Below are 13,534 nucleotides of genomic sequence, written 5' to 3' on the forward strand. Positions count from 1 at the left end.
GCCCTGACCCTCTTCGCAACTCGTCTGCTCTTGCAGCTGTGGCGACGGAGCTCCGGTCAGACCCTCTTGAGCCCCTCGCCGAGAGCCAGCTTGCGCAAGGACCAGTGTTCCACGCCCCCGCCACCCTCGTCACCGCGGGGAACTCTGCGCCGGCGGCCGGCAGGCAGGTGGGCGAGCGTGCCGGCTAGGTGAGTGCGGAAAGTCCGGGCGCGCGGGTGAACCCGCTGGGCAGGGGACGCGGACCCTCGCGCGTGGGTGCCCTCTCGGCTCCTCCTGGCCCCTCTCCAAAGTTGTACCCAGTATCTGGGGTAGGGGGAGACGGATAGGCTCACCTGCTGGAAGTGTTTACTCGGGCGAAAGAGCGAGTCATTGGCCAGCCACTCCCCCCTGCTGGACATGCCGGCCGACCTCGGGGTCCCCCGGGACTGCGACTGTCCCTGAAGCTGCCCCAAGCGTCTTCCGAGTCCTAGGACTCAGGGATGTGCTAAGGCCACTACCCTCTCCTCCGGCCCTTTTAATTCGGGCAGAAGAGGGCTACTGAGAATCAAGACCCAAACTTTGTTTGACACAGTAAAACTGACTTTCCAGGGCTTTTTAAAACTCCTCTTGCGCACGCGGTTAATGGTGGGTTCCTGAGGACGCCTCCGGGGAGCAGGGCTGGACCGGCCGGCCCGCGAGTGGGGCGCGCAGTGGCCCCGGGGCACAGGGACAGCCTTCTGGAGCTGTCCTCTTGGGCCGGAGTCGGGCCCAGCTCGCGCATAACGGCCCAGGACAGTCCGGGCGCGCTGGCTCCTACTCTCGTGGGTGGCCGCGGTGGGAGGCGCGGGAGTCCCTGCGCTCGGCCGGGCTCCATGTTCCCGACCCACTCCGGCCCGGGGAAGCTCTGGCCGGTGGCCCGGCAGAGGGCGCCCGCTCTCGATCGCCGCGCCGGCCGGAGGAGGGAGGGCACTCGAGTGAGGCTCCAGGTGAGGAGCTGTGAATCATCCCGGGAGGGGGACCCGGTCCTCGTTCTGGGAAAGCAGCCAGGGAGTGGCCGCGGCGCTGTCGAGAGTCCGGGCTGCCCAGCGGCTGTTGGGCCGGGAGCGGCAGCTGTGCCCCGGGAGGTCTGGGGGAAGCTCGGAAAGAAGGTGAGGAGCGTCCCTCTGCGCGGTGGCCGAGGGCAGGGATCAGCCGCGCAGAGCTCCGGCGGGCAGACACTAGGACGCGCCGCGGCGCGCCCTCCCCCGGGGGCCGGAGGTGAGGTTAGTTAGATTTGGGCTTGGGGCGGTCCTGCAGGGGGAGGCCGATCCCCGGACCGCAGCGATGGGGCGCTCCCGGAGGCGGGGGCCCGCGGGGTCCCGGAGCAACAACAAAGGCGCGGCGCGGCAGCCTCTCCCACCCACTTCCGTCCCCGGCGCGCCCGGGCGCGCGCCGCCCCGCGGCACCGGCCGGCTCAGGCTTCCCCTACGCGGAGTTTCTGGAAGTTAGCGGGGCGGCCCGTTAGGCGGGGAGGAGGGGAGAGGAAGGGGCGGCCCGGGGAGTGACAAGCGTGTGCCCAGAACTGCGACACTGCTGGCCTCCCTGTCTCACCGCCTGGGCGGAGGGCGAGGGCAGCAGCGGCCCCCGGGCGCCTTCCTCGGGGTCCCTGGGTCGCGCCTTAGCGGTGGGAAGTGCCGGCGCCGCGCGCCCTGCCAGCCCGCCGGGCCACGCCCCTCCGCGCAGGCTCCCGGAAGGGAGGGGTTTAGTCCCGGGGTGACAGCGGCCGCCTCCCGGTACCCTGAGGGGAGCTCCAGAAGGCGGTAATTGCATTACTGTGAGGGAGCGACCCGGCGGCTCCAGTTCAGGCCGCAATCTGGGTCAGGTGCGAGGTTAAGCGCTTCTGGCGTCGGCATTACAGCTCCGGTGCAGTCCTGATGGTTTGTTGTAATTGGAAGTTCCGCCGAGGGGAGAGGACGGCGGGGACAAAGAGGAGAGTTCCTGTCCTCCCCCGAGGTTGTGGTCACTGCGTGCAACCCCCAGACTTAGGCACAAGCCTGTCCTTGGGATGGCAGGGGCAGCATCTATCTCCCTGTGCGACAGACGCTTCCCGAGAGCAGGACGCCAGAGGAGGTGCTGCCCAGGAGAAACCCGGGGCGCTCCGCTCTGGTGTGAAACCGAATCCCGCCGTAATCTATGGATAGATTTCACGTTTTCTTATCTGCCGCCACTCCCTTCTGAAGTAGGGAAAGGCCTTCTGTACGAGACTCTTATGTCCACTTAGGAAGGATCGGTCACCATTCACTTTTAAGCCTCCCGCAGAAAGATGACTTCTACCATAAAGATAGGGAAACGGGTTCAAAGAGGTCTCCAGCACCGAGAGTCGGTCTCGCTCCGAAGGGGACCGTTCGTTTGCTAGTCCCAGTCCCTACGCCAAAGGCTGCCCCTCGAGAGGCGTTGTGGATTGGTGATTGCAGAGTCAGTGGTACAAGCTTTAAGCCTGGGTTCGGTTTGATGCTGTTAGTTATTAGGATTAAATTGACTTCACCTGTGGCTGACTTGTGTGTGGCTCAGGGCCTCCTCTAAACCAAGTCTGTTTATTTAGGCCACCGAGAGCAACTTGCAGGATCTCAATTCTCCAACCAGGGATTTGACCCAGGCCCATGGGTTCTGCAGTGAAAGCCAGAACCCTAACCATTAGGCTACCAGGGAACTCCCCCAACTCTTAGTTTAAAGCTTAAGGTATATGAAGACAACTAAACTGCTTCGAGTCATCTGGCAGCACCAAAGAGAGGCAGAAACAGCTGCGGTTTGCCTCTGCAGGTGTCTCTTTAGGCAGGTGGGCCTAGGCTCAGGAGTTCTGTCTAGGAAGCTCGCAGCTCCATTGGCCTTCCTGCAGGAAAAGGGCTGCATTTCCTACCCCATCTAAGCTCTGACATTGCTGCCATGTGTGTTGAAAATGAAGTCTGCCTTGGAAATGTACCAACCTTCATTAATTAAAGTCCTAACTAGTAGGTTATGACTTTGAAATTCCTGTTAGGCATCTGAGATCATCACATCTTTAAGCCTTATTGAACTCCAGTTTATGATATGAGAAGGTGGTGTTGTCTCAAGTGTACTGAAAGTGTGTTGTCTCAGAGAAAAATGTTTGAAACCCTGGAATGACATTCCTGACTCAGAATATCCTAGGGCACTGCCAGTTGTGCAGACAGCGAGGCATGATGATTAAGGGCCGGCTACCTCTGCTGCCTCCACGTCTATAGGTGTGTAATGCTGGGGCTTCCCAAGTGGCACAAGGGTAAAGAATCCACCTGCCAAGCAGGAGACATGGGTTTGATCCCTGGGTTTGGAAGATCTCCTGGAGAAGGAAATAGCAACCCACTCCAGTATTCTTGGCTGGGAAATCCCATGAGCAGAGAGGAGCCTCAAGGGCCACAGTCAAAAGAGTCCAGCTCTACTTAGCAACTAACCACCACAATCATAGCATTGCCTGGTTTCAAGCTGCAAGGGTTAAATGTGATCATTCGTATAAGGCACTTAGTAGCACAGATCCTAACACATAGTAGCCGCTCAACAAGTGTTAACTAATAATGAGGTTTGAGAACAGAATCTTCTCTTCCCTTGTGTGGAGAGGGACAATAGTTGGGAGTTAACTTGATCTTCATTCATACAGCAAGGTAATGCACTTAGCTATTCTTTCTTGTCAGCAAGTGTTATGTGTGTGTCTGTCTTGGGGGTGGGGGTGGTAATGATGGAAAACTTGGTCTAGTTGCCCAAGGAATTTACAAGGAGCTCTGGAACCGCCCGGTTTTCCTCCTCGTGTTACCGCTGTGTAATTTTGTGGCCAACGTTCCAGCTATTCCTCTTTCTTTTTAAATTCAAAGCCAGTATCCCTGGCCAAGAGGACAGGACTTTTAAAAAAAAAAAAAAGCCCTCAAAACCACCAAACAAGCTGCAGAAAAGGAAGCAGGTCTTCTCTTTGTGCCTCCACTAGCCATTGACAACGCTAAAGAAAATTTCTATGTCTGTGAAAATTGTGCTGGCCTGATCCGGGCAAGCGGGAAAATAGAATACTTTCTGGAATATACTTGGAAAATAGAAAATTTTCTGGAGTCTGTTTAAAAATGAGCCACAGAATTGATCAGGGAGGGAGGAGAGTTTTAAACATTTTAAAACTGTTTGCTCAAATATGGTCAACTGTACATGATGCCCAAATTGCCAAACTAACATTTGGAAGGTGGCAGAGAGGGATCTGGTTACATCCAGTTAAGCTACACAATGAGTGAACATCCAGGATAACTATTTCATATGTTAAAAAAAAAAAACCCCAAAACTTGGAAGATTTTCGATTTAGCCAAGTGGAGAAATAGTTATTTTTAAGTGTACTTTGTCAAGTTGTTGATGAAAGCCTCCTGAACATTGCTGCTTCCTAGTTCTTGATTTTTGCATTTATCTTTTAAATAATCATCCTGGGTGAAGGACTGGAGACCTCATAACATCATTAAATGCCACCCAATAGTGAAAGTTGTTTCCAAGAAGGGCATGGAGTGGAGTCCAGGGTGGGATTGCCCTTGAAAGCTGTACATGGATTTTTCCATTTGGGTGTGAATGAGCTGCGTGTCTATAACCAGGGGATGGCGTGCAAAGGGTTAGCAGCGAGGTTTCTCCCCTTTTGTGCATCTCGCTTCATTTGTAGCTACTTGTTGAGTTTCCAGGGCGGAAGAAAGAAGCAGCTGCGGGGCATGCGCCAGACCTGCGCTGGGCTGTCGCTTCCATTGTGGGGAAGATGAACAGGCAGCCTTATTTTGGATCACATAGCAGCTTGTTCAAAAGCATCTTGCATTCCCCAGCTGCTCCACAACTTCTTCGCGTATGGGAGAGAACTTGCCAGCTGCTGGGGCAACTGTGCTTACATTTGCTGCTTTTGTGCAGAGACCCAGGAAGGTAAAAATCCATAGACGCCTTTGTTAAACTGTAGCCATTGTAAAGAGTCTTGTTTGTTTCTGTTATGTCAATGTTATTTCCAGATAGAGGGTCTCAGGGGAGAAAAGGAAATGTCAGAATTAACATTCCCCCCTCCCCATACCTTTTTTTTTTTTTTTTTTTGAGGATGACCACCATGTATGTAGATTTTCCCTCCTGAAAACCTAGGCTGCTTTTGTATTTCGGTGACTAACAAAGAAACAGGTCGCATGGTAAAACTAAGTGGGTTTTTTTATTTTTTAAGTTGCCATATTCATCAGGGTTAATCATATATATTCTTCTGTTGCGTGAAATATATAAAAGTTACAATGTATGTCCTGACTGTGCGCTTTTGTTTTCTGAAGATTTAGGGTATTTTGCATTTGTTAGAGCCAGTCTGTGCTTTGCCCACACCCCTTATCTTATTCTTGAGAAAACTGGAGTTTCCAAGAAGTTGTTACTTACCCAAGATGACTTAGCTCTTTGGTTTACTTCAGTGCATCTTAGGTTGAGTGTTTACATGCAAGCAGGCCTGGAGAACCTGAAGATGAAAAAGGGCTTGGGTCTAGCCGTGGATGGACTCCCAGGTCAGAAACAACAGACAGAAACAAGTACAATGTGAGGGCTGTAATAGAGGCAGCGTGTGTGTGTGTGTGTGTGTGTGTGTGTGTGTGTGTGTGTGTGTGTGTGTAGGTGCCTCTTCAGAGAGCTTTCTATGTAATCCCATTGGTGTTGTCACCATGTCTGCTCAAATAAAGCTGAGGAGGAGGGTGTGAGGCCAGGAAGATGGGAGAGGCTTGATAAGGTTGATCAAATATTGAGTTTGTATCCTAACAAGAGAAGGCTTTGCATGTGCCTGTAGACACACCTGTCTCTACTGGAGCCCCCCAGTTCCCTGACTCCTGCCCAGCACTCAAAAGCATGTGCTGTGCTTAGTCGCTCAGTTGTGTCTGACTCTTTGCAATCCTGTGGACTGTAGCCCACCAGGCTCCTCTGTCCCCAGGGATTCTCCAGGCAAGGATACTGGAGTGGGTTGCCATGCCCTCCTCCAGGAGATCTTCCCAACCCAGGGATCGAACCCAGGTCTCCTGCATTGCAGAAAGATTCTTTACTGTCTGAGCCACCAGGGAACCCCAAGAATACTGGAGTGGGTAGCCTATCCCTTCTCCAGCGGATCTTCCCGACCCAGGAATCACACCAGGGTCTCCTGCATTGCAGGCAGGCAGATTCTTTACCAACTGAGCTACCAAGGAAGCCCACTCAAAAGCCTCTTGCCTCCTAATTCCTGTGAATGGAGGTGAACGAATGACCTCTAGCAGCTACAAGCATAAATCCAATGCTTTATAGGAATTGAGTCAGCTTCAGTCCCTTTGTTCTAGGAGAGATTTTAAAATAAACTCTGATCACTTGTGTGTGTGTGCTAAGTCAACTTCAGTCATATCTAATTCTGTGACCCTGTGGACTGTAGCCCACCAGGCTCCTCTGTCCATGGGATTCTCCAGGCAAGAATGCTGGAGTGGGTTGCCGTGCCCTCCTCATGAATAAAACCCTCTGATTCTGATGCTCATCTTTGTGCCGGCACCCACTGTGGCTTCAACTCTCCCAGCGACCCATTAATTGCCAAGTTAGACCCACAGTTCTAAGCCCTTTAATCTCCTTCAGGGCTCCATTGACACTCCCACACATCTTTTATTTCATTTCTTTTGCACAGGAATCTTAGATTTTTGACAGCATCTCAGCTTTCAGTTGGTTTTGCTGCCATTTCATTTTGAGACCCTCAAGAACTGTGTTTGGGTCTCTGAGCTGATGACCTGGTGTGGCAGGAAGGGGGAGGCCTCAAGGGTGTGGGGTGTATTTTACGAAAGAGGAAACCGGCTCTGCCTTTGAGAACTTTGCCTGGGCTAGGATTAGAATAATAAGAGCCTGCCTCAAAGATCCGTGCCCTTGCTGATCAAGTCTTGAAAGGATCAACTTGTTTGAAACTAAAGGACAAGTCCTCACCTTCGAGACTTCATTGTGTGTCTTTTGTCTGCATGGTCCTCACTGGGTTCTTTCTCTGGAATAATTCTTTTCCTTATTACACTTCTCTGCACGTTATAAATGTCCACTTACCATGTTCTGTTTTCAAGTCTTGGCTCTTGAGGGCAGTTGGCAACTTCTCTTTTGTTCCTTTATTTTCTAATTGAATTATGGTAGACTTACAATGTTGTGTTAGTTGCAGGTGTAACAGGAGCAAGTGATTCAGTTATACACACACGTATATAAAGCTATTGTTTTTCAGCTTCTTTTCCATTAGCAGTTATTATAAGATACTGAATGGAGTTCCCTGTACTGTAACAGTAGGCCCTTGTTGGATGTCTGTGTTAAATATAGTGGTGTGTATCTGCTGATCCTAAACTGATTTATCTGCCCTCCCTTTCCACTTTTGGTAACCATAAGTTTGTCTTCTTTATCTGTATGTCTATTTCTGTTTTGTAAATAAGTACATTTGTATCTTTTTTTTTTTTTGGATTCCACATATGAATAATATCACATGGTATTAGTCTTTCTCTTTCTGACTTAGTATGATCACCTCTAGGTCTGTCAAGCTTTATAACACGGGCATCCCTCCTACCTGTCCTGAATGAGCACACACGTGCGTGCCTGCGCGCACACACAGAGGCCCAACATGGCCAGTGGACGTGTTACTCTTCTTCAGCTAGCCCAGCTCCTTTCAGAAGGTGATTTCATGTTAACTACATCTCAGAGTGTTTCATCCCCGTTCAGTGCTCTGGATGCAATAGCTGCTTCCCTGTAGGAGGAAGAAGGTGATGAGCTTTGGGGGTGTAGCCATGAGGGGCCACTTTTTGGCTCAAGACCGCCCCACGCCGGTGAGTTCCTTGTGCGGACACAGTTTTGCTCCCATATGCCTCCTAACAGCACCCCACACCCCAAGCTTTGGCTGCCTTCTCCTTAAAAGACCTCTTTTCTTTTCTCTCTGATGCGCTGCCCTCCTTCTCCTGGTCTGTGGCCGTCACCCAGCCCCTCCCACAGCCGCTGGTTTCAGGTGTCTTAGGGACACTTTGCCTGGAATGCCCTTATCTCCATCTGTCATTGGTGTTTAATTGCTCCCCCACTATCCAGCCTGCCCTTTGACATGGGGTGAGTTCTCCCCCATCCTCGCTGCTTGCTTCTGCTGGCTTTTCCTCCTCTGGCTGATGGCCGATCCTTGGCTCATCCTGCGGCCCTGTTTCGGCCCCTCTGTGTGTGCACTTTCCCAGGCCTCCTAGGGCATGGCTTTGTTTCTGTCCTGCCTTTTCCTTCTCACTTTCTGTGCTCCCCACCCCACCCTTTTTTATTTTTTTTTAACCTTCTTGATTTTTATTTGTTGGGATGTAGTTGACATACCAGCTTCAGGTGTACAACATAACGATTCAATATTTGTGTCTGTTACGAAATGACCACAATAAATCTAGTCAACATCCACCACCATGCATAATAACACATTTCTTGTGTTCAGCACTGTTGAAGTTTACTCTCTTAGCCTCTTTCAACTAATCCTTCCTCCCCTTCTGTGATGGTGCTTCCTGAGAAATAGATTCTTTCTCATTTGTTTGTTTTAACCCACACTTCGCAGGCCCTGCTGCCTTTATCGTCAGCCAGTCCTGTTTGACCGTCACTTGCATTGGGTATAATCCTGACATATGTTATATGCACTATTACAGTTTTTATTTTGAGGCTTGTAACTAAAATGATTCTTGGACTGGAACCTTGGAAACACCAGTCTTGAAACTGGTCCGGTCAGGGCATTTGAAAGACTTGAACTTCGGAGGAAAGGTTTTGAGATTTATTTTGGCTTCCCTTTCCCATGGCAGCACCTTGGAAGTCACTGAAACATGAACTTGTGTTTTGATAACTTTTTCCATGAAAATGGACATTGTACATACACAGAACAGAATTAATGTTTGCTTTTTTTTTTCCCCCTTCAAATTATACTTTTGAAAGACCTTTAAAGGAAGTTGAGTTTGTGCTGGGTGGCCAGTCTGTTTCTGTGTAAATCCTGAAAGATTGGTCATCTTGAGTCTGTGCTGTTCCAGAGGGTCATGTCGGGTACTTCCTAGCTGTGATCCTGCATCTGTGAAAATACATGGGAGAGGAGGTCTGGGGAGATCCTTCACACATTCACACCGATTTGGGACTCTATTTTTCTCTCCAAAGCTTCGGTCACAAAGAGGCATCCTCAGGGTCAGGATGGAGCAGGCTGGCTGTTGGGAGGCAGTGGAACAGGATGCCTTGAAACAGGGCTGCAGGAGGAGTTTCTGGGGTTCGGCTCCTGCTCAGTGGTGATCCCCATGAGTTCTGGAGCCCTCGCATCTTGCTCTCCACTTTTTTTTAATTCTGTAAAACAAAGGGAAAGGATGCTTCTCTATGCCAAAATGGAGTTTGCGTATAGATCTTCCCAATTAAAAAGGAGCCCAGTTTTCTTGCCCTGGTAGACAGGGGAGCCTGCTTAAAGCATTGGGGTAGGAGCTTACATTCCTACAGACTCATCCAAAGCAAAGGATCTTTGTTTCAGCCATGCTCTTTAATTGGTGTCCAGCAGCATCTCAATGTGGTTACCAGGTTCAGTTCACTTAATCTAGTTATCCGTCTATATTAACATCTGGGGAAAGGCTGTTTAAATTGGGATTATGTAGAAACGAGATGTGAAAGCATCAAGTGGACTGTTCATTTACTGACTTGGTCAGCAAATACCTGTTAACCGCATATGTGTGTGCACGTGTGTGTGGGGGCTTGGTGTTGAGACTATAGAGTCAATCCTGACCTCGTGGGGCTTACAATCGGAGATGGGTCTGCCAGCACAGAAGCACAGGAACATGTTGTGGGAGGGATGTGAGTACACTCCGGGTGCAACGGGGCACACAGGATGACTGGTGGGGCGGTGATGCAGTTGATTACAGCAGCATGGAAGATTGGCTGGGACTGTGTATCGGGCTCCTTGCGGAGGCTTGAAATGCAGTGCAGCTTTTCATCAGCACCATCTCGGAGCTGAAGCCTTCACTGGCTAAGTACCCCAAAGGAGGCAAGACAGTAAGGAGTAGAGTCTGGGTGTGAACTCGGATCCCAAGCCATCAACTTTATTTAATCAAGGAGACAACCATATCAGTGTCTTGTAGGTTGGCTTTTCCTTCTGTGGCCATCTGCACCACCGCATGTAATGAAGGAAGAAGGAAGCCTGGAGAGCGGTGTGCCCACAGGATGTCCAGTGGGGTGCAGACGACCCCCGCTGTCCTCTAAGGGATGTATGGTGGGGATGTAGTCCAGACAGTGATTCTGAGTCTGTAATTACACATTTTCTCGGAGTGTCCTTTATACTCAGTGTTTTGCCAACTGTGTTTCGAAAGAGGCTTTCTTATGCCTCTGCCAAGCTCTGCAGGAACTAGCTGCCAGGCTTATTGTCCCTCGGGAGGACTGTCCTCCACAGCGAGCAGCCTCTTCCTGGTGCTGTGTGTCACAGCCAGCAGCCTCTAGTGTCTGCCTTGCTGTTTTCAGCGGTTTCTGGGGGAGGAAAGAGGTTCTATTTCAGGCCTCTTGGAGGGAAGAGGGACTTCCCCTCTGTTGGAGGCGATCTGTGTGCCTGAAGCCCCTCTCAGAAGTCTCATCTTCACATCCAGTGTGGTGTAGGCTACACTGCTCTTATCTTGAATGCCTTTCAAGGATCAAACGTTGGTATTTCTGATAAAAGCCTGGTTGTGATTTAAGAATACTGGCTAGGCAGGTTGGCAAAACCTATTTTTAGAGAAAAATAGAGGCTTGAAAGGAGAGCTGGGCCTGCTTTCTCTCAGAGGGAGTCTGTGCAGACCCAGGGCAGCCTTCTCAGGATGAATCACTCTGGGGCTTAAGAAGAAACTGACAAGGATGATCCGCCCCAGGTCTGTGTCTGTGGGTCCTGTTTCAGACATGGCCCTTGGTAGCCGGGTAAGTAGAAAGGTAGTCCTCTGTTCCTGAATTGTGTGCTGTGAGGAGGAAATTCCATGCTTGAAAACTTGAATGGAAACAGGCTTTTTTTGTGAAACGCTGTGTTTTTAGTCTATTGGATTGTAAGTCCAAAAGCTCTAAGAATAAGGCTAATAACATCCTGTTATACCCGAAGTGTACTCTCATCTCCCCCATAACATGTTCCTGTGCTTCTGTGCACTACATTCCTAGAAAAACTGATAGATTGTGAACCCAAGTATAGAGAGAACTTACTTCAAGTAGTGTTAGACTATTTCCTTCCCATTCCTCATAATGAATTTGATGTAAGACTTTTAAATAAGATATATGTGTATGATATGTAGATATATATTTGCGTATATATATGTTTATATTCTTATTCTGACCCCAGAATTATCCAATTATCTGTTGAAAAACAATCATCATCATAAAGTTCTGATGTTGAATTTCCAGGAAAAAGAAAAGCATATTATATGCATGACAGGAAAATTACACAGTAGAAAAATGTTTCACTTGATTATTTATATAAACCCAACATCTGTGTGTTTTTTTAAAAAAACTTCCTCATCACTTTTTAAAAAAACTAAAAGCCTTTCATCACATGGCTTTTTTTTTTTTTCCTATACTTGGTTCTCCCAGAGTTGGAAGAAAGCACAAGTTAGTTACAGCAGGCAGTGAAAGCACTTTATTATTTTTTTTCCATGAACAAATTAGTTCCATCCCTAATGTCTAGGCTTCTTGGGCGGGGGGTGGGGAAACTTAAAGAAAACTGCAGGTTTATTGTAGAAAACTTTTCCCTTTCATTTTGAGCACAGACACTAGTTCTAGCTACAAGTAGTAGCATCCTTTTTCGGATGGTAGAGCTGCTAATATCTGTGCGTGCGTGCTAAGTCACTTCAGTCGTGTCTGACTCTGTGCAGCGCTATGGACTGTGGCCCACCAGGCTCCTCCCTCCACGGGATTCTCCAGGCAAGAATACTGGAGTGGGTTGCCATGCCCTCCTCCAGGGGATCTTCCCGACCCAGGGATTGAACCTGTGTCTCTTATATCTCCTGCATTGCAGGTGGGTTCTTTACCACTAGCGCCACCTGGGAAGCTAACATTTACAGGCCCACATATATTTTTTGCTCCATATACATGAAATCCATGAGATCCTACATATGCGGATCTGCAATAGGTTGAATTCCCTGATGCAGAGCCCGTGGGTGAAGAGGGCCAACTCTTTGTTGGCCCGTTCCTTCCATTTTCTACTCCGTCCCTTCCCACGTCAGCTAAAAGTCCCCTTCACAAATTAAGCACTGTGTTTGCATAGTGTTAGTCCCTTGGTCATGTCCTACTCTTTGTGACCCCAAGGACTGTAGCTCACCAGGCTCCTCTGTCCATGGGATTTTCCAGGTAAGAGTACTGGAGTAGGTTGCCATTTCCTTCTCCAGGGGATCTTCCCAAACCAGGGATTGAACCTGGATCTCCCGCATTGCAGGCAAACTCTTTACCGACTGAGCCGCTGTGTTTGCAAAGTCATCACCCAAACCTTTTTCTCCTCCATGCTTTTTGTCCTCTTTGGTTGCCAGCTCCACACGCTTGCTGAGAGTTAACCCCAGAACCCAGAATGGCTTTTCTGCTTTATCTGCTGTCACATTTCCCAGTGCTTTCCCCATTGTTTTCCATTCCAGGCAGAACTGGGGACAGTTGATGAGCTGTGGAGGAGTTGCCCCCATTGTGTTTAAGCTTACGAATTAGTTATCGCCACTCAGCGTAGGTGAATACAAGGATACCTGTGGATTTAATATTTTTTAAGCTTCTGTATCGATAGAGACAATTTAACAGATGAATTCTTGAGAGAAATATTCTCCAGATGGGTTTCCTACTATTATTACCATTATTCTTGAAAGTATCATTCATCATCTGGTAGGACAAACAGCTCTTGCTAAGAGTAATGCCTTCTTCAGTGAATATTGAAAGTTGCCATTAAAGTGCTATGCATATGACTTCTCATGAATAATCATTTAAATGTAGGAGATTTCAAGCTTATATGAGTGCTTTTATGTGGAGAACACATTCACATCACTAATGCCACTGAATCACAACCACCACCTGAAGTAGGTAGTGTTATTCCCATTTCACAGAAGAGCAGGATGGAAGCTCACAGGGGTGGAGAGCTGGGCAGAATCACTTATGTAGCGGGTGACGGGATTGAGATTTAAACCTAGGGCTTCTGACTGCAAGGTACATCGACCTTCTAGTGCACTGAGCCAATAAATAAATGGTACTAATGTCATACTGCCATACTGTCAGGCTTCCCAAGTGGTGCTAGTGGTAAAGAACCCTGCTGCTAATGCAGGAGACTTAAAGGACGTGGGTTCGATCCCTGGGTAGGGAAGATCCCCTGGGGGAGGGCATGGCTACCCACTCCAGTATTCTTGCTTGGAGAATCCCATGGACAGAGGAGCCTGGTGGGCTACAGTCCATAGGGTTGCAAAGAGTTGGTCACAACTAAAGCAGCTTAGCACACACACTCTCTTAGCATGCACACAAGTCCATGCTGGTTTGGAGAACAGGATTCAAGTATTTGTCTGCTTTTTGCTGAAGATGTTGACTGTCCCAGATCTGTGTCTAACTCATAGTGACAAGACTGTTTCTG

At 49.1% G+C, this 13,534-nt stretch overlaps 1 protein-coding gene across 15 annotated transcripts in view; it reads left to right on the forward strand.

The window, feature by feature from the left end:
• SVIL (supervillin) overlaps positions 1-13,534 on the forward strand; it is a 253,158-nt gene that overhangs the window by 679 nt on the left and 238,945 nt on the right. For 12 of the 15 annotated variants that reach the window (XM_025264270.3, XM_044928044.2, XM_044928047.2 and 9 more), the window contains exon 2: positions 37-188. The exons of 1 other annotated variant lie outside the window; for it this stretch is intronic. The gene's annotated coding sequence lies outside the window, so the exon portion shown is untranslated. Of the gene's footprint in view, positions 1-36; positions 189-214; positions 1,128-13,534 lie in introns of those variants that run through there. 2 more of the 15 variants (XM_025264271.3, XM_025264274.3) reach the window with 2 other exon arrangements.

Source organism: Bubalus bubalis, chromosome 14 (genome assembly GCF_019923935.1).
Source record: "Bubalus bubalis isolate 160015118507 breed Murrah chromosome 14, NDDB_SH_1, whole genome shotgun sequence".
Lineage (NCBI taxonomy): Eukaryota > Metazoa > Chordata > Mammalia > Artiodactyla > Bovidae > Bubalus > Bubalus bubalis.